The 15,749-nt window shown below is 50.9% G+C and overlaps 1 protein-coding gene across 2 annotated transcripts in view; it reads left to right on the plus strand.

The window, feature by feature from the left end:
• The window catches only part of CEP104 (centrosomal protein 104), a 577,612-nt gene that overhangs the window by 185,238 nt on the left and 376,625 nt on the right, over positions 1–15,749 (plus strand). The gene's annotated exons all lie outside the window — the stretch shown is intronic.

The raw sequence follows: 15,749 nt of genomic DNA on the forward strand, positions 1-15,749 counted from the left end.
TCCAGTCAATTTTTGACTACGTTTTTGATGATCTCTTTTGATCACTTTTCGAGTCGACCCTCGACTCGCGGTGCCACTAGGGATGCCTGGTTTTAAACCTTGCGAGGACTGTCACCGCTTGATGTCGGTGACAGACCCTGACCATCGGTGCCTTTATTGCCTCGGGCCAACCATGATGACAAGTCGTGCCCCGACTGCCGTGCCTTGACCTCGAAGGCTAGACGGGAGCGGTCCCGTAAGCTGCTCGAGCTTCGACAGTCGGCTCCGCACCGCTCAAGGTTCCGGTCGAGGAGGAAGAAGAGGGACCGGTCGCGGAGCCGCAGTCATCGCCGCTCGACGAGCCACCACCACTCGTCGGGCTCCAAGTCCTCCGGTAAGTCAAGGCATTCAAAACAGAAGTCGAAGAGGCGTCATCGCTCTTCCGTCTCCACCCGACGCTCACGTGACGCGACCGGGGGTTCGGGCGACACCGCCCACGCGGGTCAGACGGAGCCGCAGGCGCCACGTCCAGCTCCATACCCGGTCCCTGGGCTGCACGCGACGCCGGAGGAGATCAGTGCTTTACTCACTGCCATGAGGTCGCACTTCCCTCTGTCGGAACCTGCCGAGGCGCATTCGGGCCCCGCGGGTCCGACTGGGAACCCTAGCGGGCCGGCGGCTCCGGCGCCATCGTGTGCTTCGGCCCTGGCGCCGGCGAAGACTCCGGTCACGACGCCGCAGGGCCCCGCAGGATCCAGGCCTGGATCTGGGTCGTCGCCAGTCGACCTCACGACTCCTCTGCTGGCGCCGACCCCGAAGGTGTCGCTCCCGGCGCCGTCTCCGGATGACGTCGACCCCAGTTTTAGTCCGGGTCCGGCGCCGTCTCCGGCGCCGACGGGTGAGGCCTTCACCCTCGACCTGGCTCCATCATACTTGCCTGATTATCTGGAGATGGATGACAAGGAGGACCCGGAGGGGTCTGAGGACCCTGTGGCACTGCAGTGCCAGTTGAGTCAGGACTGGGCAGAGGAGCTAAGGGAGGCCAGTGGTCTGGACACTTCGCCCGACACTGGATTCATCTCTCCTCCTTCCGTGGCTTCGGAGGAGGGGGATGCTTACAGCTTGGTGTTGAACAGGGCGGCCAAGGCCTTGGCTCTTGAGCTCCCTGTTGTGGCCGTGAGGACTAACCTCCTCACTGAAATGCTCAAACCGCAGGCAAGCTCCTCGGAGCCTCCACTGCCGTTTAACAAAGCCCTCACTGACGTTCTGCTGGGCACCGGGTCCAAGCCCTCCTCAGGCCTCCCTGTGGATCGGAACGTGGCCCGATGCCACCGCCCAGTTCTGGGCGACCCAAGCTTCCTGTCCGTGCACCCTACCCCCGAGAGCCTGGTGAAACAGCCCTCTACGTCCCAGACCGCATTCCCGACCGGGAATCCAAAAGGTATGACCAGTTTGGGAAGAAACTGTTCTCTTCTCTGAGTTTGGGACTGCAGTCCGTCAACACCGCCTGCCTTTTGGGCTGTTGCACCCACTCTCTGTGGGATACGGTTGCGGACGTGCTGCCACAGTGTCCGGAGGAGGCCCGGGCAAAGCTCGCCCAAGCCCTGGTGGAATGGCGGGATGCAGCACGATACTCAATTAGTTGTGGACTTGACACCACGGACTCGCTGGGTAGGGCGATTGCAACGACAGTGGCGGTTTGCCGCCACGCCTGACTGAGGTCCGCCAACTTTTCAGGGGATGTCCAGGCCTCGCTCGTGGACATGCCCTTCGATGGCCGTCGCCTTTGTGGCGACAAAGCAGACAGTGTGCTGGAACGTTGCAATGGACTCTAGGGCTACAGCCAAGTCCTTCGGCCTAGGCCAACGCCAGCAAACGTCCGCTTTTCGCCCCTTTCGTGGCCAAGGAAGGGGTGCCCCCACACGTCCAGCCAGCCACAGGCTGCAGAACCAGTCCCTATGCGGTTGCGGACGTGGTAACCGCCGTGGCGGTGCCGGGGGTCAACGGCAGGGACAGTCTACATCCGCTTCTGCAGCATCTGCCTATAAGCCTTCCTAGTCCGGCATTTCAGGCCCATTCGCCGCCAGTGGAGGCAGGGTTCGCCAGCACCTCCTCCACTGGCGCACCATCACGTCGGACAGGTGGGTGCTGCAAATCGTCCGATGGGGCTACTCCCTCCCCTTCGAGGCGACCCCTCCAGCCATGCCACTGCAGTACCACCGCATGTCGGGGGATCACTTGAAACTTTTACAAGAGGAAGTTATGGCCCTCTTGGCCAAGGGGACCATCGAGCGCGTTCCTGGGCCAGAAGTAGGACGTGGTTGCTATTCCCACTACTTTCTGGTACTCAAGAAGGGCAAAGGAGGCCTACGCCTTATCTTGGACCTACAGAGCGTCAACGGCTTCGTCCGGAAGAAGTTCAAGATGCTGACTTTGGCTCAGGTACTGGCTGCCCTGGACCCAGGGGACTGGATGGTGGCGTTGGACTTGCAGGACGCGTATTTTCACATCCCCGTCCTGCCGGCCCACCTGCGGTTCACGGTAGGCCACGAGCACTTTCAGTTTACCGAGCTCCCCTTCGGCCTTACCAGCGCCCCTCGGAGGTTCACGAAAGTGATGGCGGTGGTTGCAGCTCCTTTTCATCGGAGCGGTTCTGGACTCTGCGCGGTTTCGGGTTTTTCCACCCGAACAGTGGGTTCGGGATATTCAATCTCTGATTCCGATCTTTCAGCCTTTATCATGAGTTTCGGTCCGGTTGACTCCGCGGTTCCTGGGGCTAATGGCCTCCTGCATCCTTCTGGTGCATCACGCCAGGTAGCGGATGCGGGCTCTGCAGTGTGACCTGAAGTTTCAGTGGGCACCGCATCAGGGCAACCTGTCCGACCACGTCCTGATCTCGGAGGGCACTGCAAGTCAGTTGCAGTGGTGGCTCACAAACCGTGATTGGGTCAGCAGCAGATCTCTCTCCCTACCCCAACCGGAACACGTAGTGGTGACGGATGCGTCCCTCCAAGGATGGGGAGGCCACATGGGAGAGAGGGAGATCAGAGGCCTCTGGTCTCCGGCGGAGTCCCGGCTCCATATCAACCTTCTGGAGCTGCGGGCGATCCGACTTGCACTGAAGGCATTCCTTCCCTCTGTCCGGGGAAGTGTAGTGCAGGTGTTCACGGACAACACCACCGCCATGTGGTACTGCAACAAACAGGGCGGGGTGGGGCCGTGGACCCTTTGCCAGGAATCTCTGTGCCTCTGGCAATGGCTGGATCACCAGGGCGTCACCCTGGTTTTTCAACACTGAAGCCCAGAGTGGACGAACTCAGCCGCCGGTGCATGATGGATCACGAATGGCGTCTGAACTCGGACGTGGCGCAAGGTCTCTTTCAGCAGTAGGGAGAGCCTTGGTCAGATCTATTCGTCACTGAAGAGAACGCGCAATGTCATCCGTTCTGTGCGTTGAAATTTCCAAGGCGGCACTCGCTCGGCGATGCTTTTTGTCGCGAGTGGAGCTGCGGTCTGTTGTTCGCCTATACCACTTCTGCCCAGAGTGCTGAAGATCAGGCGAGACCGGGCCCAAGTCATCCTTGTGGCTCCGGACTGGGCACGAAGATACTGGTATCCCGAGCTACTCAGCATGTCAGTCGATCCCCCGATTTGTCTGCCTCTTCAGGAGGACCTTCTGTCGCAGCAGCAGGGGACGGTCCTCCACCCGAACCTGTCCAGTCTCCACCTACATGCGTGGAGATTGAGCGGCGGCAGTTGAGGCCATTTGACTTGCCTCCTGAAGTTTGCAATGTGAGTCTGGCAGCCAGGCGTCCCTCCACAAAAACGGTATACGCCTGCAGGTGTAACAAATTTGTGGCATGGTGCACAGCAAAGGCTGTGGATCCACTATCTGCCTCCCTTTCAGAGGTTCTCCTCTTCCTTCTTTCTCTTGCCCAGCAGGGCTCTGCTCTGGGCACTATCAAGGGCTACCTCTCTGCCATTTCAGCCTTTTTTAGGCCTTCTCAGCCTTCTCTTTTCAAGTTCCCTGTTGTAAATAGATTCTTGAAAGGCATCACACACATGTTTCCTCCTGTTCCCTTCGTGATGCCTCAGTGGGACTTGAATCTTGTTCTAACATATCTGATGTGCGCTCCCTTTGTCCCACTTCATAACGGTCCTCTTCGTCTTCTCACTCTTAAAACTGCATTCCTGGTTGCCATCACCTCTGCCAGGAGAGTGAGTGAGCTCCATGCTCTATCTTCAAAACCTCCTTTCCTCTCTGTCCATCCGGACAAAGTTGTTCTGAGGACCCGTCCTTCTTTCCTGCCCAAGGTAGTCACAGCCTTTCACATCGGGCAGTCCATCACCTTACCCACCTTCTTTCTGCCTCCGCATCCCTTGAAAGAGGAAGAGAGGCCCCACCGTCTGGCCCCAAAACGTGCGCTCTCCTTCTATCTAGATCGCACCAGCCAGTTCCGGGTTGACGACCAGCTCTTTGTTGGTTACGTGGGCGCTAAGAAGGGACGGACGATGCACAAACGGACCATCTCTCGATGGGTCGTTTTGTGCTTCAAGGTTTGCTACTCCTTGGCTAAGGAGTCTCCAGTTGGGCTGCGTGCCCATTCCACTTGGGCCTCGGGGCTACTACTGCCCTGGGTCAGGGAGTCCCCATGCAGGACATCTGTCAGGCAGCTACGTGGGCCTCGCTTCACACATTTGCTAGACACTACTGCCTGGACAGCCAAGTCTGGAGAGATTGCTTTTTCGGCTGTTCCGTTCTCCAGGACTTTCTGGTTTGATCTTGGTTCGCAGAGCCACCACCGGGGTTGGTATTGCTGGAGTATCTATTCTAAGCTAAGGAATCTAACACTAGCCTGTTTCTTTCAGATGCACAAGTTACTTACCTTTGGTAACAATATATCTGTAAGAAACAGTAGTTGGTGTTGGATTCCTTACCGCCCCACCCATCCTCCCCGTTCTGCAAACCGATATCTAGGGTTAAGGTATCTCCCTTTCAGGGCCCTAGTTTCATGGCACCAGTGTCGGTTTCTATCATGGCTCTGCGTTCCTGGCGCAGAAAGCTATGTACAGAATTGACGTCAGCGCGCGAGGGCGGCGTCTAAGTACTCCGACTACGTCATCCCGGCAATCACGACGCCGACGAAGGACACGGAGCCGCAGACGAAGCCTAGCGATGCGCATGGGTACTGCTGACGAAAACTTTCCGGATCCAGTCTGACGCCTGGGGATATTCTAAGGTAAGGAATCTAACTACTGTTTCTTACACATATATCGTTACCGAAGGTAAGTAACTTGTGCATCTAGCATTATTTCACTTTACTCTTGTTGTCTACTTGATGTCACTCAGAATTCCCGTTATTCACTGTTACTCAACTATAATTCTCTATATTTTGTCTACGAGGAGAAAGTTTAAACATGACCAGTATCTTTGTGACCATCTGTGTCTCCATAATCTTTGATTCATATAATACCAGTTGGGGGGTGGTGGTTGAGGGGAGTGCCTCACCGAAGGGACTTGCCTGGCCGACCTTCTCCAGAGTGGATTGGGCCTGGATGTTTTGTGGCCTATAGCGCACTAGGCCAGAGCTTTGGTGCTCTTTGGGTCAGCAGCCAACTTTCAATCTGACGCCCATTGGCAGCATGAGGCCCGAAGCGCATACTTTGCGCTCTGGGATCGGTGCTGACTGTGCTGGGCAACATTGAGTTCCCATCTCGACCACAGACTGCTCTAGGCCCCCTGGGTAAGACAAGACCTCGCGTGACAGACACGGCCACTGCAAGGGCTCTAGTCGTCCGCGCAGGACCCCAGCCACAAGGTTGAGCCTCCCAATGCCAACTGAGAGGAGCCAACCTCCATACCCTACTGTGGCCTCACCAGGGCACCTCACCCCATTCCATTTCCATGAAACGTTCCAAAAAGGACACCAACATCTGAGAAATGCTGAGCAAACCTTCTGCCGCTCACTCATCTCAGGAAATAGTCCCTGAACCTGATGCACTGTTGTCTGAGAAACCGATGACCCGTACTTTCCTGGAACAGCTTTTTGGGGTCTTGAGAGATGATATGGCTGCCCCCAAACGAGATGTTGCGGCCGACATCAAAGGGTTTAAGAAAGAATTGGAAAAGAGGTGGCGATTGCAGGACACACTAGAGCTGCCCTGTCCGGTGACTGACGTGGGAAAGAACTGAATGAGCCTCAACGGGAACTGCTGGAGCTGCGAAACAAAAATGAAGACCTACGTTACCGTCTGGAAGTTTTTGAAAATGGATTGCGCCTCTCCAATCTTCGCATCAGGAGCATGCTGTTGCAGGCAGATTCAGGCATGCTAGAGGACTGTGTGGTATGACTCTTCGGGCATGTGGCCCCGAAACTGGTGGATAGGACATTCTGCTGGAGCGCACGCACAAGACCGGTAGACCGGCAAAGACCCGATGAGCGCCAAGGCATTCTCACGTGCTTCTGTTCCTACAAACAGAAAAAAGAAATCATGGCAGCTGACAAGGACCTGTCTACCATCAACTTTGAAGGCGCAAAAGTTATCTTCCAAGATCTCTCTCCACTCACCCTCCAGCGGGGCAGAACGCTGCGACCGGCCACAGCCTTATTGCGAGAAGAAGGGATAGGTTACCAATGGGACCACCATTTCCGACTGGATTTTGTGTGGAATAAAGAGACTCGCACAATTTGTACCCCTGAGGAGGTACACTCTGTTTTAGGCCTTTAACTAGCATCGGAAGACAAAGCCGGCCACCCTAGGGCTCAATCCTTCTGTTCCACAACTAGGTTAGAACGACAACGCATTGTGAAGTCATCGGCAGCAAAGCCTTCAGCCTCGGAAAGCCATAAGGAGAAGGCAGCACTGCTACGACAATTGCAACGACAGGGGAGTGTATTAGTAACTGAAATGGACTGTCCCCCTGCACAATAACTCTGGTGCTATCTGTCGGCGCTTCCTTGCAGACATATACAAGACCTCTAATTCTTGTTCAGCCATAGCGGTATTGTTGGAGTTGGACACTTGTGAATTTCTGTACAGCGGGGTTCCATCGCCCCTCCGTGATTCGCTGAAGATATGCTTCCTGGAACACAGAATTAGAAATGTTTGTTCCTAGGAGTGGGAGCACTATTGTTTTGTTGTTCTCATTGTTTCCCCATATCACCCCCTTGACTTCTCTCTCTTCACCACTTCCGCTATAGGCGATGCAGTCCTCTGGACACGTTCGGGCTGAGCAGGTTTCACACCCCTGAAGTTACTTACTGTTACTGGTAGTCGGGGCATGACAGCTCACTCCATACCATAATTGTAGTCCTAAACCTTGATGTCCGAGGCCTCAGTGCCCCAGTGAAGCGACTGGTCTTTCTCTGTATGCTTAAAGAAACCAAATATAATATATGCCTTCTTCAGGAGATGCATCTTTTTCAGAGGGATTGGCATTGATTGCATTTTTGCTGGTCCAATGGCCAGTTTTTCTCCTCCGGGTCTCAGAAGCGTGCCAGTGTGGCAATTCTCCTGGCCAGTCACTTCCTGTGTCGTGTAATACAAATGCATACTGAAATAACTGGTAAAATGCTTGCACTTTGGCGTGCCTTGTACACATATACATACATATTTACAATAGCCATGGTATATGCACCCAATGACCACCAGGAGCCCTTCTTGCTGGATTCTACAGGTAGGATACTGACATCCCCAGACACTGATATCCTGGTAGGCCGGGATTTTAACTTGGTGCCAGATACCATTATGGATGGAGCAGCTCAAAGAGTAGGTCAAACTGGGGCCAGCGCAAAACACCCCAATGACCACGCATACACATTTTACTCCACGGCTCATCAAACATGCTCCCTCATAGACATTTTCTTGACATCCCCGCATTTGTTCGCAGCTGTTGTGGGAGTGGAATTGGAAACGGCTGCTCTGTCGGATCACTCCTCAATTTCCATAACCTTATCTACCCCTTGTACCTCGACACAGCGTGACACCTGGTGTCTCAATTCCAGACTTCTACAACATGCCTCAGTCAATACTGACTTTTGTCACTGCGATGCGCACACTCCTAGATACCCCACATAATACCGATGCATTGCTATGGGGCACCTTTAAGGTGGTAATAAGGTACACTTTCATTGCCATATCCGTGCAACACGATAGAAACAGAACAGCGTAGAGACTTGCTCTGGAAGGTCGTGTTAGGTACCTCGAGGAGGAACCTAAACGCTTGGGCGCCCATCAAGTGATATGGCAACTCGCATCAGCCGGCAAGGAGCCTAAATCTTTAGATACAGATAATGCTGAATATGCCCTATTACGCATTAGGCAACACTTATATTCTTAGGTAAACAAGGCGGGCCGCTTAGTAACCCACAGATTGCGTGTGCAAGCTATTAGGCAAAGGATATCTGAGATTGAGAGCAGCAGGGACAAACAGTGTACAAGGACCTGCAGATCACACAAGAATTTGAACGCTTCTACGCCACATTGTACATGGCGGAGGCGCTTGACATAGATGAAAGCAACCGATACATTGCCCCACTTCCGGTAGGGTATATACCTGACATGGACGCCGCACAAATGGATAGAAAGATCCAACCGGGGGAGGCTGGCTTCAACTGAGAAAGGCATCTGGTAAGGATGGCTACAACTCCGAGTTTTATAAGACTTTGACACCTACACTGGCCCCCCTCTTGGCCCACCTTTACAACTCTTTCAGCATCTTGGGAACTCTTACTGACACCATGAGAGATGCCATTGTTACTGTGATTCGCAAGGCTGGGGAAAATTTGGTACATTATGCCACTTACTGCCCTATATCTTTGCTGAACATGGACGCTAAGATATTCACCAGCAAATTGGCAGCCCGCTTTGCCCAGTAATGCAGGGCCGGTCGGGGGGGACAGGAGACAGCCTTGTCTGGTGCCTTATGCTATATCAAAGGAGTGTGATAACATTCCGTTTACTCTGACTTGTGCCCACTGGCAAGTGTGATCAATGGGATTTGTTGATGTTGTGACAGAGGCATTTGGTATTATCGCTACAGCCCCTTTCAGGGATAAATCCTGCATGGCATCCGAGAAGCACTGGTGCTTCATTGATCAAGCGATCGCAGAGACACACATCTGGAAGATATCATGGCGCCTAAACAACATAGACCATTGGGAGTATAGGTCTCCCTGATACTCCATACAACGGTGGGCACTTGAGATCAAGTACAAGTCTTGCAGAAACTGTCTTCCTGCATCTCACCCCAATCACCGATACGTGGGAATCCTGGCCCCACCCCCATGCCTTACAGGGCACTGCCTTTTTGCAATGGCAGCACTCCGGTTGTAAAAGGGTAGGCGATCTCTTTGATCTGGAGAGGCTCTTAGGCTTTGCCAAAGTCCAGAAGGATTATTATGACATATCCACAAGCACACACTGGCAATATCTAGCCATCAGACACTTAACAGCCTCTACACAAAGTCACATCCTCGGGACAGCAGAGGTGGGAGAAGGAATTCAAACCTTGCTTTCCTCACACTTGCTGCTGAAAACGTTTCCCTACTTTACCCCTATACTCTCTACTGTTTTCACCGTGTCTGACCCTCTCTCTGTCCCCTTCTACTTTAAATTCCCTGGCTATGTTTTGTTCCTTAGTCGCTTTCTCCCCCCGGCCAGTGGATGTAGTTGGGAATGTTTTGTATTGTTGATACGTAACGTTGAAAAAATTAAATATAACAGATTTAAACCTAAAAATGATTCTGGTTCATGGTTTCAGGTGAAGCTTTAGGTTAGCTTTGGTTGTTTAACCGCTTCCGTGCGGCGCCGATTCCGCCCCTGTGCTGGACATTCCAGAACAGGGTGCGGTCGTGACGGAACCGTTCCGTCATCAGCACAGCTCAGCCGTGACTGATGACGGAACGGTTCCGTCACAAGCATCGAAGGGGTTAAAGTTGATCTTTTTCCTTCTGTTCATTTGTGCTTTACATTTCTGACTACGTTTTGAACTTAATTGCTTTCAGGCAATACAGTGTGTCCATTATGGCCTACCTTTAATGCATGCATCTTTTATGCCCACAACAAATCAATGAACTAGTATACAGTAAATCAGTTAAGTACCTCTGCTGAGTGTGAATGATGTACATGTTGGATGAAGATGTGTTCTGTAAATGTAAAGAATCGCCCATTCTGGCAAATGGTTGTATCCCAAGTGCCTTTTCCTCTCCTTTTATTTCAATATATGATAAGTATACTGCATTTTCCATTCTTCTGATGGATACTTCTAACTGCAGATTCCCCACCTTGTGAATATCTCCCCCGTCTCGAGACTGAATCATCAGAATTTTCACAGGAGTGCCCTTGCACTTCGGTAGGTGATGTTGTTCAGTGTTGAGTCCGCCCGCACCAATGTGAAGTCGGCGGTCCCTACATAGGCATCACCTCTGTACGCTGTTGTCCGTTCCTTTCTCTCATGCTTTCCGACGCAGATCTGGAGCTTGTACCCTCTAATTCTGTCAGGTCTGATAGACTTCTTCACAACAACATTTTCCAGTGTTCAAGGGACATGTCCCTTCTACAAATGACAGCCTTGTATTGCAGGCAAGGACTGTTATGTTATGTTATGAAGAATTTGTAAAGCGCGCGGACACCAGAGGTTTCATGGCGCTAATCAGATGAATGTTGATGCAGCGAGCCAAGATTAGTAAGGTTGCACAAAGAGCCATGTATTCAAGGCCTTTCTGAAGCACAGCAGGTTGTTGCAGTTCCTGATTGGGGATGGGAGTGAATTCCAGAGCCTGGGTGTCAAGTAAGAGAACCTGCGTCCACCCTGCCTTTTTAATTTGATGGTGGGGGTGGTAAGGAGATGGTGGTGAGCAGATCGGAGGTTACGTGTGGGAGCATATTTGGTAATCCGACTTTTCAAAATTTTTGGACTCATACAGTGCAGTGTTTTTTAAAGACTATACATCCTGTCTTAAAAGTGGCATGATGTACTATGGGCAGCCAGTGTAGTTTGACCAGTAGAGGCCTGGCCGATTGCCATTTCGACTGTTTGAAGAGCAGTCTTGCTGCCTGGTTCTGGACCATTTGGAGGCGGTTAAGCAGGCCATGGGGGAGGCCAGTGTACAGTGAATTGGAAAAGTCCAGGCGTGATAGTACCAGGGCAATGATCACTTGAACCAGGGCGGGATAGGATAATAATTGTGAGATTTTTCTAATTTTTCGCAGCTGAAAAAGGCTGGTGGAGACCACGCTGCCCACCTGTCCTCTCAGAGTGAGACAAACTGTAACAAACAAATGTTGGTTTTAGAACCCCATAAGGTCTGTCTCTGATGTTTGGGCCCCAAACATGTTTCAAAGCCATGTGACAAGCGTGCACAGATGAACCCGAAGCCTATTTGACACATTGAAACTAAACCTTACAGGACGGAACACCGTTGGAAGCTGAAGCAGGCCCAGTCTCATTTGATTTAAGGCACAGATCCACTTTCACTCCTGAGATCAATCATCTTCGATATGCAGATCATCCAGGAAGTCAAAGAAACACAAGAAGTGACAGCACAGCTACCCTTTGTCCCACCCCTCCTACCATGAAGAATCGCACAACTCTTTGGGTACATCCAAGGCACATGTTTGGTCTTCGTCCTTGAAGCAGACTCTGGCTCTCTGCCTGATATGCCCCAACTTCCCTGGGCCTTTGGTGACATTGCAACAACTGAAGAAATTCAAGGAGGCCGTAGACAAAATATTCAGTACCAGACTGTATCCCTCTGGTGCACCTTCAAGCCTCAAGTATCTAAGGTTTTCTCCACTCTGTTTACCACCGTGGAATTGTTCCCTATCACATAACATGCAGACTATTCCACTTGACCCTGGCTCAGAGCCAGTCCTAATTCCTGGCATGGGATCAAGCCCAATGCCATTTATGATGCTAAGACCAATGCCGAAACCCCGAGTGTTGACGCTGATAGCCCTTTTGGAGTATGAGGGTTGGCCACTACTGCCTCAACTAAGGTGGCACCCACAATGTCAACATCCTTATTCTGATTCAGAGACATCACTGCACTAGAGCGAATTGTCCCACCCTGATGATAACAAAAGACATGCATGATCTGAATGAGATGCTGGACGCCAATGTACTTTATACATCCCCTGGCACAGACCTCCATTCACTCATACCAACTACAACTACAGAGGAATCTGCCTCCTTTGTTACAGTCATAAGGAGACCCACAGAAGAACATACACTACCAATGACCAGGGTAAAAACAAACATCCTCACAGAAGTCCTTCACCCCGGTCAGACACGTCAAGAGCCTCTCCTCTCTTAATAAAGCTCTGACAGATAGCCTGCTGGGTACCTCTGTAAAACCTGCATTTTACCCTCCAGTAATTACACACATTGTAAGGCAGCGTGGGCCTGCTCTGGGGGAATCTACCTTCCGCCTCAAGCGCACTACTGCAGAGAGCCTTGGGGTACAGGCCTTCACTAGTAGTCTAAAACAAGTTTGTATCTGACCACTATACCAGACACGCATAGAGGCATTCCCGAAACGGATTTTCTCAGCTACCCTTGCCCTCAGATTGGTAAACACCACCTGCTTTCTGGGGAGATACTCACCTGCGTTGTGAGAGATGTGGGTGGACATCTTGCCAACTGTTCCAGATTACGTTCGGCCCAATCTCCAAAGCCTTATTCTAGATTGGCAGGACTTGGACATACTCTATCCTATTGGGCATGTACACTAGTTGCTGCTTGAGTAGGGCAGTGAGGATCAGCGTGGTGCTTTGGCGTTACACTTGGATTTTCTCCATAAGTTGTTAGAGCGACGTCAAAGAGTCCCTTATGGACATGCTAGTCGGAGGCACGTCCCTTCGGGACGAGGCATAATTAGCAGTGGAGCACTTTAAAGAATGAGAAGCAGCAACTCGCTCACTTGAGTTTGCACCACCTGAACGGCAATTTCTCCTACCGGTTTTGCCTGTTTCAGAGCTTAGGAAGAGGGTTCCATCAGAGGCATTGTCTGCCTTTGCCTCTACAGCAGCAAGCCTTTCGAGCCAGAGGCCGGATATCGCACGATCAGCATTGAGCCCTCCAGGGGCAGTGAACTACCCAAACCCTCAGCTCCCTCTTCACAGACACCACAAAACTGCTTTGATTTTCCCTCATTGGTGTACAATCACCCGGTAGGAGGTCATATTGCCTTTCACCTCTCCTTTTGGAGGATGCTTTCTACTCCACACTGCCTCCTGGAGGACCATTTGCCCATACTCCAAGGAGAAGTTCAAGCTCTCTTGGTCAAGAGAGTCATAGAGGGGGCATCGACACCAGAAATCAGGACTGGTTTCTATTCCTGTTAATTTTTGTTGCTGAAAAGGGATGGTAGTCTTCGCCCTGTCCTCAGTCTTCACCCTATGAACTTCTTCAAGAAGGACACATTCAGAATGCTCACTCTGGCCCAAGTTTTGTCTGCCCTTCATCCAAGAGACTGGATGATGGCTTTGGATTAACAGGACCACCTACTTAGAAATCCCTGCCCTGCAGTTCCACAGACTCTACAAGTAGTTTCAGGTAGGCCACTACCACTTTCAGTTCTCAATGCTCCCCTTCGACCTTACCAGTGCACCTTACACCTCTGGTGGTGATGAAAGTGATGACGGTAGTCACTACCCGTATGCGGAGGTTGGAGATAATAGTCTTCCTATATCTCGATGACTAGCTGCTAAAGGCGGGTTCGTCTTGAACAGTTCTATACCACCTCCAGACAATGACCAACTTGTTGACATCGTTTGATCTTTCCCTCAATGTGCCGAAGTCACCTCTGCCTCCTTCAGAACTGCTCTCCTTCATTGGAGCCATTCTGGATGCAGTGCTCTTTCGAGCCTTTCTTCCAACTTAACGAACGAATCCAACACATTCAGTCTGTTATTCCGATGTTTCAACCCTTGACCTAGTTCACAATGAGAGTGACTCTGAAGCTTCTTGCCTCCTGCATCCTGCTGATGGTCCACTCAAGGTGGCACATGCAGACGCAGCAGTGGGATCTGAAGTGTCAGTGGGCTCAACACCAAGAGAACTATTCAGACTCCATCCAGATGAAGACTGCAAACGTCCTGCAGTGGTGGTTGCTGGACTGCAATTACCCATGGCAGACCTTTCTTCCTGCCCACCCAGAGATAGCCATTGTGGCAGATGCATTGTTGCTGGATTGTTGAAGTCATCTGGGAGAGGTGGAGATCAAATAACTCTGGTCTCATATGGAAGCCTGTTTGCATAACAACTTGAAGTTGACGGCTATATGCTTGGCAATGAAATCATTTCTCTCGTCCATCAAGGGGAAATGGGTGCATGTTCTCACAGACAACATTACCACCATTTAATACTGTAACAGACAGGTTGGAGTGGGGCCCTGGGCCAGAAGGCTTTCCAGCTTTGGAAGAGCTGAATTGTTGGGCATTTCCCTGATGGTACAGCATCTGGCAGGATCTTTAAATGCCATGGGGAACAAATGCAGCCAACAGTGTCTAGCGAATCATGAATGGCTACTGTACTCAAAGGTGGCAAAGGTCCCCTTCCAGAAATGGGGAAAAACCCTGACTCAATCTTTTCACCATTGTGGAGAACACGCAGTATCCAAGACGTTGTCAGCTCAGGTTTGCAAATGTTCTAGACAGATGGCTCAGTGGGCTGTAGACCAATTGTTCGATTTAAGGCAGGCTGAAGCAGCATGTCATCCTTAGGCGGTTGATAAAATGAATGCGTTTTAGTTAGATTATTGAAAAATCTATTATGCAATGGCCTCATTAGTATTCAGACCTTGAGGTTTGATACATAAACTGTCCTCATTTCTTAGCCCCGCCCTTGTGCCCACACTAAACTCCGCCCACTGCTCCTTTTGGTGAGTACCAGCACTTATTTTTTTCCATTTAAAGCACAATCTATTAGACAGTCAGCTCTTTGTATGGTTATCTGGGTAGAAAAGGGATAAACTGTTCAGAAAAGAACCATCTCGTTGTGTATCAATATTTGGTATGGAATAGCCAATTTTGTACATTTGCAAGGCTGTAACTTGGGCCTCTACACATATTCAAGAAGTGCTACTGTCTAGATAGCCAGGTCTGACAGGAGGGTCATTTTGCCCTTTCTGTCCTACAGGTTTTCTTGGACTGAGCCATTTCCACAGACCCACCACTGAGGAGGAACTTCTTTGTTGTCGGTCTACAAGGTTTGTATTCTGCGGTTAGAAGTATCCATCAGAAAAACTAGTAACTTGCCTTCTGTAATGCTCTTCTTGGTGAATACTATTAACTGCAGGTGCCTCACCGATCCACCCACCTTCCATTATGTGGAATAGACTTGTCTAGTCTGTACTAGTAAGCTTCCAATCTTTGAGATCTGCTCACTGGCACAGTCTGATTATTTGAAGGCTCCACTTCCAGTGGCATGGAGAGATATCAGAAAGAAACTGATTTCAGTGTGCAGAGGTGGCGTCTATGTATCTGCCTCAGTGATGCGTCAGTGGAGAGACTGATCTGACGCGGAACCAAACTATGGCACCAACATACATGGGAGGGAACTGCTGAGAAACATCTCTGGATCTAGTCTGGGGTATTCACAAAGTGAGGATTCTGAGGTTAGATAGGGTATCCACCAGGAGCGTCACCGAAGGTAAGTAACTTGTTCTTCAGGGAGCAGTCACTTTATAAATAAGCATCCAAATCCTTAGTAGAGAATTAAGGGCATAAGTTAAGAAGAATTAATATTTGCATTTTATTCAGCATGT

The sequence above is a fragment of the Lissotriton helveticus genome, chromosome 5_1 (assembly GCF_964261635.1).
Source record: "Lissotriton helveticus chromosome 5_1, aLisHel1.1, whole genome shotgun sequence".
Classification (NCBI taxonomy): domain Eukaryota; kingdom Metazoa; phylum Chordata; class Amphibia; order Caudata; family Salamandridae; genus Lissotriton; species Lissotriton helveticus.